This window comes from Carcharhinus amblyrhynchos, chromosome 4 (genome assembly GCF_965287045.1).
Source record: "Carcharhinus amblyrhynchos chromosome 4, sCarAmb.v2.hapA, whole genome shotgun sequence".
Lineage (NCBI taxonomy): Eukaryota > Metazoa > Chordata > Chondrichthyes > Carcharhiniformes > Carcharhinidae > Carcharhinus > Carcharhinus amblyrhynchos.
Window position 1 is genome coordinate 14,372,030 of NC_137327.1, and position 15,970 is coordinate 14,387,999.

Consider the following 15,970-nt stretch of genomic DNA (forward strand, 5'->3'; position numbering starts at 1 on the left):
AAACATTAGGTAGGGGTCATGGGTAGAGAGGTGGTGTTGAGATGGCAGCATGGGCTCGTTGGACCGAAGGGCCTGTTTCCCAGGCTGATTTTGTTCTTTGTTCTTTGTTCACTGGCACAGTGAAGCAGTAATGCTAACCAGTGTGCCACCAACGGCCCTGTTGGTATCAATAGAAGTTAAGATGCAACTTATTAATCAGCAGCTAATAACTTATTAGAAGTGTAGATTTATCTTTTAATTTTGTTCTTCCCCGATACTCCAAAGTTGTTGTTTGCAATGTACAAAGGTGGTCATAAAATATCTTAAAGGAGTAAAAAGGGAAAAGTCTTTATCAATGAAGGTTATTTTACATTGAAATTTAATTGGGTGCATATATGGAGGTTGACCACATCGACAAGAAAGATCCCAAGTCCAAGTCCCAGTTTATGTTGACTTAGTTGATCTTAGCCCAGCTTGGACCCTCCAAGCTGGCAATGTAGTAAAGAAAGCTCACCAATATTTCTACTTTCTCAGAAGTCTAAGAAAATTCGCTGTGTCCTCTTGTTAACTTTTACAGATACACCATTGAAAGCATCCTATCACAGCTTGGTGTAGTTACTGTTCTGACCAAGACTGCAAGAAGCCACAAAGGTTTGTGAATGTAGCCCAGTACATCACGCAAACCAGCCTCCCATCCATTGACCCCATCTTCACTTCTCACCTTGGGAGGGCAGACAGCATAATTAAGGACCCCACTCACCTTGGTCATATGCTCTTCCACCTTCTTCCAAAGGGAAAAATATACAAAAGCCTGAAAACACGTATCAACTGATTCAAGAGCAGCTTCTTCCCTGCTGTCATCAGACTTTTGAATGGTCCTATTGTACATTAAGATTACCTTTCTCTACACCCTATCTTTAACTGTAACACTATATTCTGCATCCCATCCTTTCCTTCGCCCCAATGTACTCTATGAACAGTGTGTTTCATCTGTATAGTTTGCAAAAAACAATACTTTTCACTGTACCCCAGTACATGTGGCAATAATATATTAAATCAAATCAAAATGGTCTCAGCAATCCAGGGCTAACAGAGGGAGGAATCAATCAGAGTTCCTGCTAACTAATTACTCCAGCCAAAAGGTTTGGACTATGAGAAAGGACAGGATGGACTTTCAATTTTAAGTAGTTACTAATGGCGTTTGCCTGGGATTACTTACCCTTGATGAATGTCCATTGAGACATTGACTAGATATTTGATGAACTAATCAGACATACCCCACGAGGAATAATATGAGACCAACAAGTGGTTATAGATTGAGGAGCACCACTCCACACCAAGCATGGGGCAAGATACTGAGGCAGTCATCTCCCACAGCCAGTCGAGGGATTGAACACTTTCACTCTGCAACATCCTGCACCAAACGCTAGCCATTTGGCCAACTAAGCTAACCAGTCCAGATAGTGGGTCAAGCCAGTAAAATTATCTGAGTGTGAACTTGCACCTTCAGGATAAGAAGGGAGGAACAGGAGGGAGAAGATAACAAAAGGTGATGGATGGTTTGCACTTGAAACAATTTGTTTTAGAATGATTGGCATTTTCAAAAAGGGAAAGAAATTGAATGGTTTTAAGCTTTTATATTCAATATTTTTTATCTCCTCCTTTGTAACAATTGTGTCATTGCGACATAACCCAACCCGTTACACTGGCTGTTGAGGTGCCACACAGATATTTGCTTTGAGGGATTTCCTCTGTGTCAAATCAGTTTGAGATGTCTTTTTCCCCTTCTGTTGTTGTTGCTGCTTTGAACTTTTCCTTTTTCACAAATTCTGCCTGCCAGCTACCAATGGTAAATGGGGAGGAAATGGATTGCTCCATCTGTAACTCACTGTGGTTACATGACCAAGAATGATATATTCCCATGACGCAGGGCAGTACCGAAGCTGCTACCACACTGAGAACGGAGGAAGTTCAAAAGACACCACATTTTGGACGATGGTTTGGACCATTGGCTACTCTTATTTCCCAATCACAAAAGACAGCAATAAAATTGCTTTGGAAAAACAATCTCATTACTTTTGATGCTATGTCTGCACTAGACCCATTAAATAACATTCACTAAATAAGATCACCACTCAACTATTTCTACTGCTGCTTAGTAGGTGTTCAATATCTCTGTTAACCCCTGAGTCTACCCAGCTCTGTTTCTAGTCACAGATGTGATCTTACGACCTCAGTCGGTTGGCTGTTTGCTGAGGCACAATGTTAAGCTTGGGTGACTGGGGTATTTCTGCAGGGATGGTGATTGGGAAGGAAGGGAGCTCTGCAGGGGTGGGATGGAGGGAGCTCTGCAGGGGTGGTGATTGAGGAGGGAGAGAACTCTGTAGAGGTGGGAAGGAGGGAGGTCTTGCAGGCACATTGACTGGGGAGTGAAGAGGAATTCTGCAGACTGGGTGATTGGGGAGGGAAGAGACTCTGAAAACGGAAGTCATTAGTCAATATGGGGGGGGAGATATAAGGTAGAAATGTTGAAAATAGTAGCAGAGCTGTATGTCCTGTGTTCTGCTCACGGACAAAAGTGAAACTGAGACTGGATTACATGACATATTTCGCTTCTGGCATGCTGCTATCCCTTAAAGGCATATTGAAACAAGAGAAGCCCTTTGTTTCCCAAATCAAACCATTGTAACCAGATAAGTATTTAGCTAAAGCTGGATCACCTGAAAAATCCAGATCCGCTCCAGATGATACCTGTTTACTTGGACCACGGGTAACTAGCACTACACCACGAGACCTTTTCCTAACTGACACTACATCACAAGATGTTACATAACAACCATAATCTAAAGATGTGCAGGTAAGGTGGATTGGCCATGTTAAATTTCCCTTAGTGTCAGGGGGACTAGCTAGGGCAAATGCATGGGGTTATGGGTATAGGGCCTAGGTGGGATTATGGTCAGTGCAGACTCAATGAGGTGAATGGCCTTCTTCTGCACTGTAGGATTCTATGATACCATAATTCTGTAACCCTCAAGTTTTTTCTATTAGCAAACAGTTCCTCAGAAATGTTTTGTTTGTCATTTTAAGTTATCATTAATGGATACAGATCTATAGGTTTTCTCCTCCAGTGTGGGGCTGGGTAAGAACAATCTTTTAAGTTAATGAATTAGTTTCACAATTAGGCTTACTTTAACACTGCAATGAAGTTATTGTGAAAATCCCTGAGTCACCACACTCCGGTGCCTGTCCAGATACACTGAGGGAGATACACCAGCACATCTTTCAGATAGTGAGAGGAAAACCAGAGCTCCTAGGGGAAACCCACGCAGACGTGAAGACAGCATACAGACTCGGAACAGACAGTGACCCAAGTCAGGAATCGAACCCAGGTCCCTGGTGCTGTGAAGCAGCAATGCTAACCACTATGCCATCTTGCCGCCCTCCCATTTGTTCACTCTCACTACCCAATTCCTAGCAAACACCAAAAGAACAAACCCACCCATTTCTAATACGTACACTGGAAATGTGAAGCCCCAAATACCATCCCACTGAGCATCTGAAATCCTCCTCCATGTCATTAAGTCCATCATGTCCCTCCTTAGCATCTCTCAAGTGAAATGATAGTTTGGTCTATTTCTGGGCTCAATCTCACCAAAATGGGAACTGTTTTGCTTTTCCGGGGTCCTGCCCTCTGTATCAATGGAAATTATCTCTCCATACTTGATATTTCACTGAGGATCAGACCATCAGATCTTTATGAGAAAAAATTGTCCCTTTCCTCTTTAGCCTATCTGTCAACCTGAACAGGTGGGATAACTCTGCTCAGAAGAGTTAGTACTGTAAAATGATTGTTTGTCTCCTGCATTGCTTCCAGATGCCATGCATTTGAATACTGGAAAACCAGTTCTGAAAATTTAACAAGTATATCTCGAGGGAGAAAGCCAAGACGTATGGACTGTAGAGGTTTCAACTCTGCAATCAAGATTGCAGTTAACTTTCCCTCACTTCAAATATTGCTACTGGTAATGCAACTCCAGGGAGCATTGCTCAGAACAAAGTCTCCTTGTCAAATCTTTGACTGGAGGTATGTCATATTGCTTACACTTTAAACAACTGTCCCTTCATAGTGCCCCAGAAAAGACCTGACGGAACTCCAAAACAAGCTACTTACTCTGGTAGCCTGGAGAGAAGCCTGCATCACATCAAACATACCTTTGGGGCTGCCAGCCATATCCTGCTATGGTTCAGTAACAATCTCTTGGGATAATTCCTGTGAGTGGCACAAAGTCAGCATTACAAAAATAGCGTACTGCTCCACAAAGTCCAAATTAGGTCCTCCACAAATCATATCCAACAACAGGACTACTTCTATCACCTTCAGTTCCTGCTGTGTCACTGGCACAATGGTTAGCACTGCTCCCTCACAGTGCCAGGGACCCGGGTTCGATTCTGGCCTTGGGTGACTATCTGTGCGAGTTGGTACACTTTCCCTATGTCTGCATGGGTTTCCTTCGGGTGCTCAGGTTTCCTACCACAGTCCAAAAATGTGTAGGTTCGGTGGATTGGCCATGGTAAATTGCCCCTTAGTGTCAAAAGATGTGCAGGTTATGTGGATAGACATGGTAAATGCACAGGGATAGGGCAGGGGAGTGGGCTTGAGTAAGGTACTCTTTCAGAGAGTCAATGCAGACAAGATAAGCCAAATGGTCTCCTTCTGTAGTATAGGGATTCTATGATCTTCCCAAAATACAAAACCAAATGTATTTCTTCTGCTACTTCAAGCTATCTTGCATGTCAACAGATAGTCAGTATATCCTGGGAAAAAGTAGCTAGGCACCACCATTATAAGAAGGAACCAGAGGAGAACATGGAGGATGATGACTGTAGTGATTGCTGCAACAGATAGCATCAGCTTAGAATCCTGCACTGGTACATACCTCGCCTCACATGTGCCCTACAAATTCAATCAATTCTGATAGAGTTGAGAAGTAACCTTCTTGCGACTGCCCATATTCCCATCATGTTGTATCTCCAGTTTTCCTGTAAAAATGATGCACCACTCAAGTAAATTTAGCTGCTAATGCTATTGATGAGAAAGACAAATTGGGGGAAAAATTCTGATTGCACCCCCCCAAAGGTGGGTGCGGGGATCACAATGAAGGATTAACATGCATTGTTGCTTCGAATGCAGGCTGCACACAAATTTTTGCTGACTGCTAATTTAAGCAATAATAGTCTGCAGCCTGTGTTAAACGTGCTGTTGAGTCGCTGCATGTTTGTGCAGGTCTTGCACCATCACAAAAACCAGCCTCTCACCCACTGACGCCGCCTACACTTCCCGCTGCCTCGACAAAACAGCCAGCATAATCAAGGACCCCATGCACCCTGGACATTCTCTCTTCCACCTTCTTCCGTCAGGAAAAAGATACAAAAGTCTGAAGTCATGTACCAGTCGACTCAAGAACAGCTTTTTCCCTGCTACCATCAGAATGTTGAATGGATCTACCTCACACTAAGCTGATCTTTCTCTACACCTTAGCTATGACTGTAAAACTACATTCCGCACTCTCTCATTTCCTTCTGTATGAACGGTATGTTTTGTTTGTATAGCACACAAGAAACAATACTTTCCACTGTGTACTAATACATAGGACAATAATAAATCAAATGCAATCAAATCAAATCTAAAGATATTTTCATGTATACTTAAAGATTGGCAGCACCTCTTATAGGAGACATGTAATCTGGTTGTACTAGGAGCAGCAAGTGTTTGAGGAAGAGAGTCTGACCAGTAAGAATAATAAATAAGGTGTTACAAGGTAGAAAGGCATGGTAGCAGATAGCCAATGCTGTCAAAGCCAGGAGCCTGGCCAAAAGGACCTGGAACATACCTGCAAAAAGAAGTTTAATGACCTTGCAAGTGGTCAATATTAGTGAATTCATCTCCAAATGTCCTACCTTTACAACTGTACCAGTCAGTTCACATACTGCTGTGTTCACAGCACCCATCTTCATTTCTTTACCAACAATAGCTATCAACAATTGCTGGAGCATCTCAGCATGCTGTCACACCTGCCAAGATTTTCCAGCATTATCTGCTTTTCTTTCAAATTTCAGCATTCACAATAGTTTGCTTTTGTCTATCAACAATTAATCGTAGAGTCATAGAAACCCCACAGTGCAGAAAGAGGCCATTTAGCCCATCGAGTCTGCACCGACCACAATCCCACCCAGGCCCTACCCCCGTATCCCTACATATTTATCCACTAATCCCTCTAACCTACACATCACAGGACACTAAAGGCCTATTTTGGTAATGGCCAATCAATCTAACCTGCACATCTTTAGACTGTGGGAGGAAACCGGAGCACCCGGAGGAAACTCACGCAGACATGAGGAGAATGTGCAAACTCCACACTGACAGTGAGCCACCATGCTGCCCCAACTCCCAACTGCCCTCTTGCAATGAGTGATGGGCAATATCTGCTGACCAGCCAGCGATGCCCATGTCCCATGAATGAATTTTTAAAAATTCCATCAGTCATTGGTTAGGTTAAGTACAATCCATGGAGAAATTGTCCAGCAAATTTTATCAAAGCAACAACTAATTTAGCATCATCAATTATCTCGAAAGAAACCAAAGCTTTGAAATGATGAAAGTTAGTGTACAGGATGAAATAACATAACAACCTCTCCCAATTCTTCATATATACCATGAACCAAGCCTGGCTTGCAAATGAGTTGTTATATTTTCATGAGTGGCTTACTGGCCAATTCCTTTCATTCAGATTGAGGCTCAGCTGGTGGCTTAACAGAATTTTTCTTTAATTGTCTTAATTATCACATTATAATTTTCTAAAAATAAACTGGTATGTCTAATTGTTCACATTTTTGTCATTTGTTCCCTGGTCAATAAGAGTTTCCATCTGGGTAAAATACAAATGTGAGCAATTAAATCAAAAGAAAAGAGATACATATGTGAGTTTCTGACAGATTTTGGGAGCAATATTTGATTTCTTTTTAACACATGGATTAACAAAAGTGATGGAGCCATTCGGTAAGAGTTTCAGCGCTGATTGCTGATCACAAATAAGGAGCAGGAAACTTTTAGACTATCATAATGCGATTAGTCCCATTTGTATGATAGTCTACTCAGGAGGATTCCACAGCCAATTCCTCTCGATGTGCAAAGAGTAAATGCGGAGGAATCAACAGATCTGGACTGTCATGAATTGAGGCAGCACATTCTCTCCACAGCAGATTCACAGCTGTTCTGCAGCTCTCACCTCTGACCGTATAACCCTACCAGCAGCAGGATCAAACCATTGCGAAATAACTCCACAAAACATCATCATGATCTTTAACACACTGATGCAATTAACCATTTATAAAAGGAGCAAGTTAATTTTCCTCTGCCCCATAATTCAAGCTCGTTCACTTCACAGAATAGTGATTAAGAGCGGCATAGTGATAAAGGGTGCCATGACATGCAATGGCACACTAAGTGCCAATGCCTGAAATTCTCCACAGCTAACAGAAAGAGAGAAAGAAAGAGAGAAAGAGAGAGAGAGAAGGAAAGAGACAAAGAAAGAGAAAGGAAGAAGAGAGAAACAAAGAGAGACAGAGAGAGAAAGAGAGCGTGTAAGAAAGTGAGAAGGAGAGAGAAAGGCAGAGAAGAGAAAAGGAAAGAAAGGGAGAGAAAGAAATAAAAAGAAAAATGAGATAGAAAGAAAAAGAGAGAAAGAAAGAGAGTGAAAGAGAGGGAGAGAAATAGAGCAAAAGAGAAAGATAGAGAACAAAAGTCAGTCATCTTTCTCAACCAGGACAACCCAAACCGCATTAAAGCCCATCATGTACTTTTTGAAGGGTAGTCTCTGTGGTAACATACAATACATCACAACTAATTTCCCACACAGTAAACTCCCAAATATGGTATTGGAACCACATTACCAGTTCTGTTTAACAGTTCTTATTAAGCATAAATATTGTTCAGACAATGAGAGAATTCCCTTCTATTGTTTGAATGATGCATGAGATATGTTATATTTATCTGGGAGGGTAAGCAGGTCCTCTGTTTAATATCTCTTCAAAAACACAGCATCTCTGGCAGTGCAGCACTCCCTCAGTCCAAGATTTTATTCTCATACCTATGGAGTAAGATTTGAATCCAAGGGCAGAAATTACCTGAAGAAAATGGACACACGCCTGACCCAAACTCATGTGAAGTCGCACGAGTGATATTATGGGAACTTGACATGCACAGGAGTTGAAAACATACATGATGGCACTTAAAGGGACAATTAAGGTGATTAATTTGTCAATTGAAAGCAATTTTCCATTATATGTGCAATGTTGCGATCATCACATGGGCAACACAGGAAGGCAGCCAATATATTCCTTGAGTTGTCATCCTAGGGCAGGATAAAAGGCCCCTGGAGCAAAGACTCTGACAGCGATCGATCTTACTGGCCATTCATGCAGACAGCCAAATCTCCATTCACTGCAGTGGGATGGGAAAATCCTGCCGGTGTGAACAGTGGTAAGATTCTGACCTCTGTCTCTTTGGGCTATAGTTTTTTGCTATGAAATTTATGCGAATTGAGAGGTTTTTCTGCAAATTCTGGCACATTCTCTGCATGGAAACATGGAAGCGTAGAAACATAGAAGGTAGGAGCAGCTGGAGACCATTTGGCCATTTGAGCCTGCTTTGCCGTTCATTATGATCATGCTTTCTGCTTTGTGGGAGTAATGGTATTGAAGACTGAGCTTTAGTTGATAAATAGGAGCATGACATAGGTATCTTCGCTATCTAGGTGTTCCAGGTTTGCATGCAGGGCCAGAGAGATGACCTCTGCTGTGGACCTGTTGCGGCGGTAGGTGAACTATAATGGATCCAGACAAACTTAGAGGCTAGAATTGATTCGTGCTATGACTAACCTTTTGAAACACTTCATAATGATGGATGTCAGGGCCACCAGTTGATAGTCATTCAGATACATTGCCTGGCTTTTCTTTGGTATTGGGATGATGGACATCTTCTTAAAGAACCAGATAGGATTGTTGTAAAGAGAGGTTGAAGATGTCTGCGAATACCCCACCTGGCGGTGCGCGCAGGATTTGAGCGCTCACCCGGGTACTCATCTGGCACGGAGGTGAGTGTACGACAAACTAACCTCCACTGACACCCAGGAAGAGTTAGCGTTGCCTGCTTTCTTCTCATGTATCTTCTGTGGGAATGTTACCAGAGGGTGTTAATAGGTCGCTCCCTCCGTCAGAAAAATGAGGTATGAAGCCGATGGGATTTAAAAAGAGAAAAGAAGAAAGGTACAAAAACAGAAAAAGGGTGATAATATTTTGCTTCGATTATTGGCCGGTGTGTTGAGATGTTTGGTAATACTGCATGTGCAGCCGACAGTATAAAAGTCGTAGTATAAGAATTTATTTTTTAAGTGACCAATTTGGTAACACATTAGGCACAACTGCTTTTGCATAGTCAAGGAATTAGAACTTGAATGTCAATTGCTCCTGCGTCTTTAGCATAAGCACAGTAAGAGTGGACTGCTGCTCGCTGTTTGTTGAGCTCCGACACTGTTCCATTTTCTGGTGCCAGCGTTAGTTAAATATATCAGGTGGGGTCCCAAAGCATTTATGATCACACCAGAAAAGGTGCCTCAGCAGGGGGGAGGAATTGGCTGCAATATCTTGCTGCACCACAAGTGAGCTTGGGGGTAGTCCATCGAAAGACTTTTAAAATGTTTAGAAAGACTTTTAAAATGTTTCAAGTATTCCTTGAAATGTAGAAACTCAGTCAATAAATTCAATTTCCTCAAGGAAGCTTTTGCCACGTCAGGGGCACAGGATACTTTTACATCTGATCCTAAAATTCCTCAATCCTAGTATCATTCTAGTAAATCTCCTTCGCACTGTCTAGGGCTTTAACATCCTTCCTTAAATAGGGTGCCTAGAACTGGACGCAATACTCTGAATGTGATCTGTCCAATGATTTGTGGCATCGCTTCCTTGCTTTAAACCTCTGTAGGTGATATTTTGCTTGAGCGAGACTGGAAATTCTTGCCTGAGGTCAACAGACATTTCTGTTGTCTGGCCCTCGCCCGCTCTAATTCCGTGTTGGGTGGGGCACTAGAATTTTTATTTATATTTATAAACCCAAGGACCCTAATAAGCCTTCTTAGCAATTATTTCAACTTGGCTGGCAACCTTCAGAGAATCATGTGGAGAATTATGATCAAGGTACGCCCAATAGTGCTGTTGGGGAAGTTGGTTCAGGATTTTGACCCAGCCACACTGAAGGAATGGAGATATCATTCCAAATTAGAATGATGTGTGGCTGGAGAGAAGTTTGCAGGTGGTGACGTGCCAGCATGTCTGCTGCCTTCTCGGCAGTAGAGGCCACAGGTTTGGAAGATGTTGCTGAAGGAGGTTTGGGGAACAGCTGCAGTAGATCTTGCATCTTGGGCGCTTTCAAGATGGTACACGCCATGGACCCTGTGTACCACTGGTAGAGGAAGTGGAAGAGTAAGGTGGAGGATGGGGTGCTAATCAAGAGGGCTGCTTTGTCCTGGATTATGTCAAGCTTTTTGAGGTGAGTTACTCACCACAGAATTCCCAGCCTTTGGATTGCACTTCAATGGATTAGCTGGGGGATAGATTTTGTATAGTACTCCCTGGAGCTGGAATAAGGTTCTTGGAATTCTTAGAGTTGAATGACCATTTGAGAAGCATCTTCTGAACATTTCTATAGACAAATGCTGATTAGCTGAGTTCCTGCCAATGACGCACTCTGCAGAATACTGAACGAATGAGCTATGTGATGCCATTGAAAGGCAACAAAGCATGATGAACTTCTAAAAGCAGAAAATTTCAAGTTTGCTGATGACCTCAGCACACATTGCTGCGTGTGTTTTGATTGGATCCTCATATGACCGTCTGCTGTGATACACACAGTCTCCCTGTAAGCACACAGTGTAAGCTAAGCTACATATGTTCCTGACTGTGAGTTAAATGGTAAGAATAAATGTAGTCCTCATTTAAATCCATTCTTTCGGTGCCAAGACCAATTTCAACCCAAAAGTGGTATTGCCAAATTAGTACCAATTTGTGGCCTATATTGTACTGCAGACCCATACCCACTAACATCTGCATTGAGGCTTTCTGTTCTTATTGTGTAGGACCCTTGACTGAGAACAGTAGATTTTCAACTATCTCTGATAGCCTGCAAACTTCTCTCCAGCCACACATCATTCTAATTTGGAATGATATCTCCATTCCTTCATTGTGGCTGGGTCAAAATCCTGAACCACCTTCCCCAGCAGCACTATTGGGCGTACCTTGATCATAATTCTCCGTGTGATTCTCTGAAGGTGGCCAGCCAAGTTGAAACAGTTGCTAAATAAAAATTCTAGTGCCCCACCCACCACGGAATTAGAGCGGGCGAGGGCCAGATAACAGAAATGTCTGTTGGCCTCAGGCAAGAATTTCCAGTCTCGCTCAAGCAAGGCTGTAAAATACCACCTACAGAGGTTTAAAGCAAGGAAGTGATGCCACAAATCATTGGACAGTTCACATTCAGAGTATTGTGTCCAGTTCTAGGCACCCTATTTAAGGAAGGATGTTAAAGCCCTAGACAGTGCGAAGGGGATTTACTAGAATGATACTAGGATTGAGGAATTTTAGGATCAGACGTAAAAGTATCCTTTGCCCCTGACATGGCAAAAGTTTCCTTGAGGAAATTGAATTTATTGACTGAGTTTCTACATTTCAAGGAATACTTGAAACATTTTAAAAGTCTTTCTAAACATTTTAAAAGTCTTTCGATGGACTACCCCCAAGCTCACTTGTGGTGCAGCAAGATGTTGCAGCCAATTCCTCCCCCCTGCTGAGGCACCTTTTCTGGTGTGATCATAAATGCTTTGGGACCCCACCTGATATATTTAACTAACGCTGGCACCAGAAAGTGGAACAGTATCGGAGCTTAACTAACAGCGAGCAGCAGTCCACTCTTACTGTGCTTATGCTAAAGACGCAGGAGCAATTGACATTCAAGTTCTAATTCCTTGACTATGCAAAAGCAGTTGTGCCTAATGTGTTACCAAATTGGTCACTTAAAAAATAAAAAAGTCATTCTTATACTATGATTTTTAATACTGTGCAGTATTACTGAACTCTCAACACACTGGCCAAGTCTGATCTAAAACTTGAAATTATTGTATTCCATCCTACTGTGCCATGAACCGTGTACAATATATTAACTAGGAATGCATAACTGCATTCGCCAAAAATACCTATTTGATTACTTCCAAGAATGCTAATTGCTTAAGTGTACATAGAAGAATTTCTGAAAATCCTGAACATCTATATATTTATTCAATAGAATAGTGTATTGCAGTATACATACCATATTGTGAATTCCCCTGTTAGCTACCATTAAGTAAATGAAGTTGGATTATGCCAACTTTGCCCCACTGGGCTTCGTAAAGAAAATCCAGCAACAACACAAACTGTCAATTTACTTGCACAGAGTACAATCAAATGGTAAATGCTCAAATCAGCAAAACAGCATGTCTCCTTCATTGTTCACAACATGCAAGGTATAGATCATACCCAACCAGCTTATGCTTGCAAAACTCAAAACACAGTGTCTGATATTAGATGTGATTCTGCGATTGGACAACATTTGCTATAAATCCTCAGTGTGCTAAGGATTGTGCTGCCAACCAATTTAATATCGTTATTCGGGCTCACCATTTGGTACATTTGTGTGTACTGGAGCCTATGTATACAGGGTCCTGTTCTTTGCAGATGGAAAGAAAACGTACATGCATTGCGCCTGTTTCAGCTAATCAAAATAAGTGACAAGCGTTCGTTGGTTCATTCCTCAGGGCAATCAGAGTCAGGCTGCTTAGTTTAAATTTCAAATAATGTTTGGCAGTTAACTGTCAGTCACCATCAACTCATGCATTCTCCATGGCAATGCCTCCATCAATTAGGGTCCACTGGTCCAACAATCAGCACTTTCTTCTCCCACAGTATAAATTTGTTGATTGCCCTTACATTGTCTTCTTACAAATGCTCTGGTGAGTGCAAGATAAAAAGTTTTGACAAAAAGTGTTTTTTAAGTTATGTAAGTAATGCTCAAGTTCAGTATTGCCAAGTGTCTAGACAATTGGAACTTGGAGAAAGAGATGCAAATTGCAACAGCAAGCAGAAAACTGAATAAAACAAATAAAGTATTTCAGCTTCACTTATACCTTTGTCCCTTTTATGTATTTCTGCAATAGGCTCCAACTAATACAGTGGCCTAAATGTAACATGTTCTGAACCTTATGCCACTCTATATGTTCATATATCACAAATACTCATAACTCTTGAACTAGTTAGAAGTTATAGCTGAGTGCACGAGATTTGTTAAAGGTCACATGTCAGGTGGCTGCATTTATTCAATAGCCCTTCAATAGAAGGATTGTTGCATTCCACCCTATCACAGACCTTCCCTTTCACTTTTCCCAACCTCTTCTCCCTCCCCTTACGTTCACTGAAAACCTGTGACCTCTCTGACCCTTTTCAGTTCTGACTAAAGGCCATTTACTTGCTACATTAGGCATAACCTTCCAATCCATTGGGGTAGCTTTGGAGGAGAGAGTGGCAGAGGTGGGGGTAGGTGGAATAGGAAAATTAACAAAAAACAATGAGGCTGGTCTCCCTGAGCTGTTCCGAGCTCCCTGTGCTTTTCCTGAAGGCAGCATTGCAGCAGTGGTGGTTGCAGTTGGGCAGCAATGAGAATCTAATTCAAGTGTTTAATGTGCTGATTACTGATGATTTTATTGCAGCAATATGATCTTTGCGTGTCACCCGGGCCTTCCCTTTTTTTGCAGCACCCACGCAACTTGGAGAAGGTGCTGCGCAGTGGTTAGCACTGCTGCCTCACAGACCAGGGACCTGGGTTCAATTCCCAGCCTGGGTTCCGATCTGTGCGGAGCCTGCACATTCCATCTGTGTCTGTGTGAGTTTCCTCCAGGTGCTCCGGTTTCCTCCCATAGTCCAAAAGACTTGCTGGTTAGGGGCATCGGCCATGCTAAATTCTCCCTCAGTATACCTGGAGTGCGACGACTTGGGGATTTTCACAGTAACACTGCAGTGTTAATGAAAGTTTACCTATGACACTAATAAACGTTAAGCATTATACCTTTCTGTGACTGATGGGCTGGAAGTCCTTGCAGTTCATGAAAACTCCTGGTTGATCATGGGACACACAGATGGCCACAAGTGTGCAGTGAATTACACTCTATGCCGTTTGGAAAGCCAGCCACAAACACAAACCTGAGAGCCCAAACATTCTCAGTGATACCATCACAGACAGAGATTGCCAGCCCTGACAATCATGCCAACCAGTCACCTCATTCACGTGTGTGACGCTGACTGGGAAATCCTGGATATGTCACCAAAAGAGAACTGGAAGAATCTGAAGTCAGAAATGTTGGGGTGGTTGGTTTGATAGCCATTGGCAACACACATGACCATCAAGTGTAGAGGTATTCATGTCTGCATCAACTGATGTGACAGCACAAGCCTCTCGAAGCACTGATGTTCATGCACGTCAAGGAAATTCAACCTATGTCTGTAAACTCTGGGTAGTACCTCCTGCCAGTTGCATCCTTCTAAGTTGCCTCTAAGTTGCATCCTGTTACTGTTCACCTTTTGGTTGTTCAGCTTCAGGTTCTGTTGCTGCTCCTGATGTTGACCATAATGCTCCTCATCTAGGATCGGATCTAAGGCAACCAAGTCAACACCATCTCTATGTGATTTATAAAACTCCAAGGTGCAGTAAGCAAACACTCAGCAAAAGGCCTTTCCCACCAGTTGGTAAGAAAGCCACTGAGTGCTCAGTATGAATGTTAATGTCAGCCTACTTGTGACACTAATAAATAAACTTTAAATTTTAACTTTAACACAGTGGGAGGTAGGAGATGCAATCAATTTAAAGGATGTTAATTTTCCAAAAAAGATAGTGGTCGATGTCTTCTTGGGTCAGAGTTTCCATGGCGTTGGGATCTCCCTGAGATTGATGTTTGCAACAATGGCTTTTCGGGCTGATGCAATGCAGCCACTCCACTATTGAGAGTGGTATGGAAGGGCTGTCTTACGAGGAAAGATTGAATGAACTTGGGCTGTTTTCCCTTGAGAGACGTCGGCTGAGGGGGGATCTAATAGAGGTCTATAAGATTATGAAGGGGATAGATAGAGTAAATGGTGGTAAGCTTTTTCCGCTATTAGAAATGGATAGAACGAGGGGTCACGGGCTTAGGGTGAGGGGGGCTAGGTATAAGACAAATATTAGAGGGCAGTTTTTCACGCAAAGGGTAGTGGGGGTGTGGAATGCACTGCCGAGTAAGGTGGTGGAAGCAGGCACGCTAGGGTTGTTTAAGAGTCACTTAGACAGCCACATGAGCGGGCTACATATAGGGGGATATAGTAGGCCTTACTAAACATTGTAGGCTTGGGAATACGTTTTGCCTCAGGGATGTTAGTCTTTGCCTGTTTAATAATGAATTTTTTTGTCTCCACAGGCATTTAAGTCCAGCAAGGGGCATGCATGCGGCAGGTTGTAGTGGGCTGCTCTTGGACGTTGCTTCGGGAGTTGCCTATTGCTTCATGTCGTTAGTGTGCTTGAACTGGACCATCTCGAGGGCAACATGACAGCTCAGAGACTATCTCTGTTGCTGTGCAGACACATGGATTTGGGCCTGTGTCTGTGGGAGTTTGCACGTTCTCCCCGTGGTTGCGTGGGTTTCCTCCGGGTGCTCCGGTTTCCTCCCACATCCCCAAAGATGTGCTTTTAGGCTGATTGATTGGGTACTAAATTGTCCCTAAATTGGACCTCCCTGATCCTCGCACATTAGGCGTAGGCTAAAATCATGAATAGGACACTGAGACAGTGGGACGGCGGCACGGGTTCGTTGGGCCGAAGGGCCTG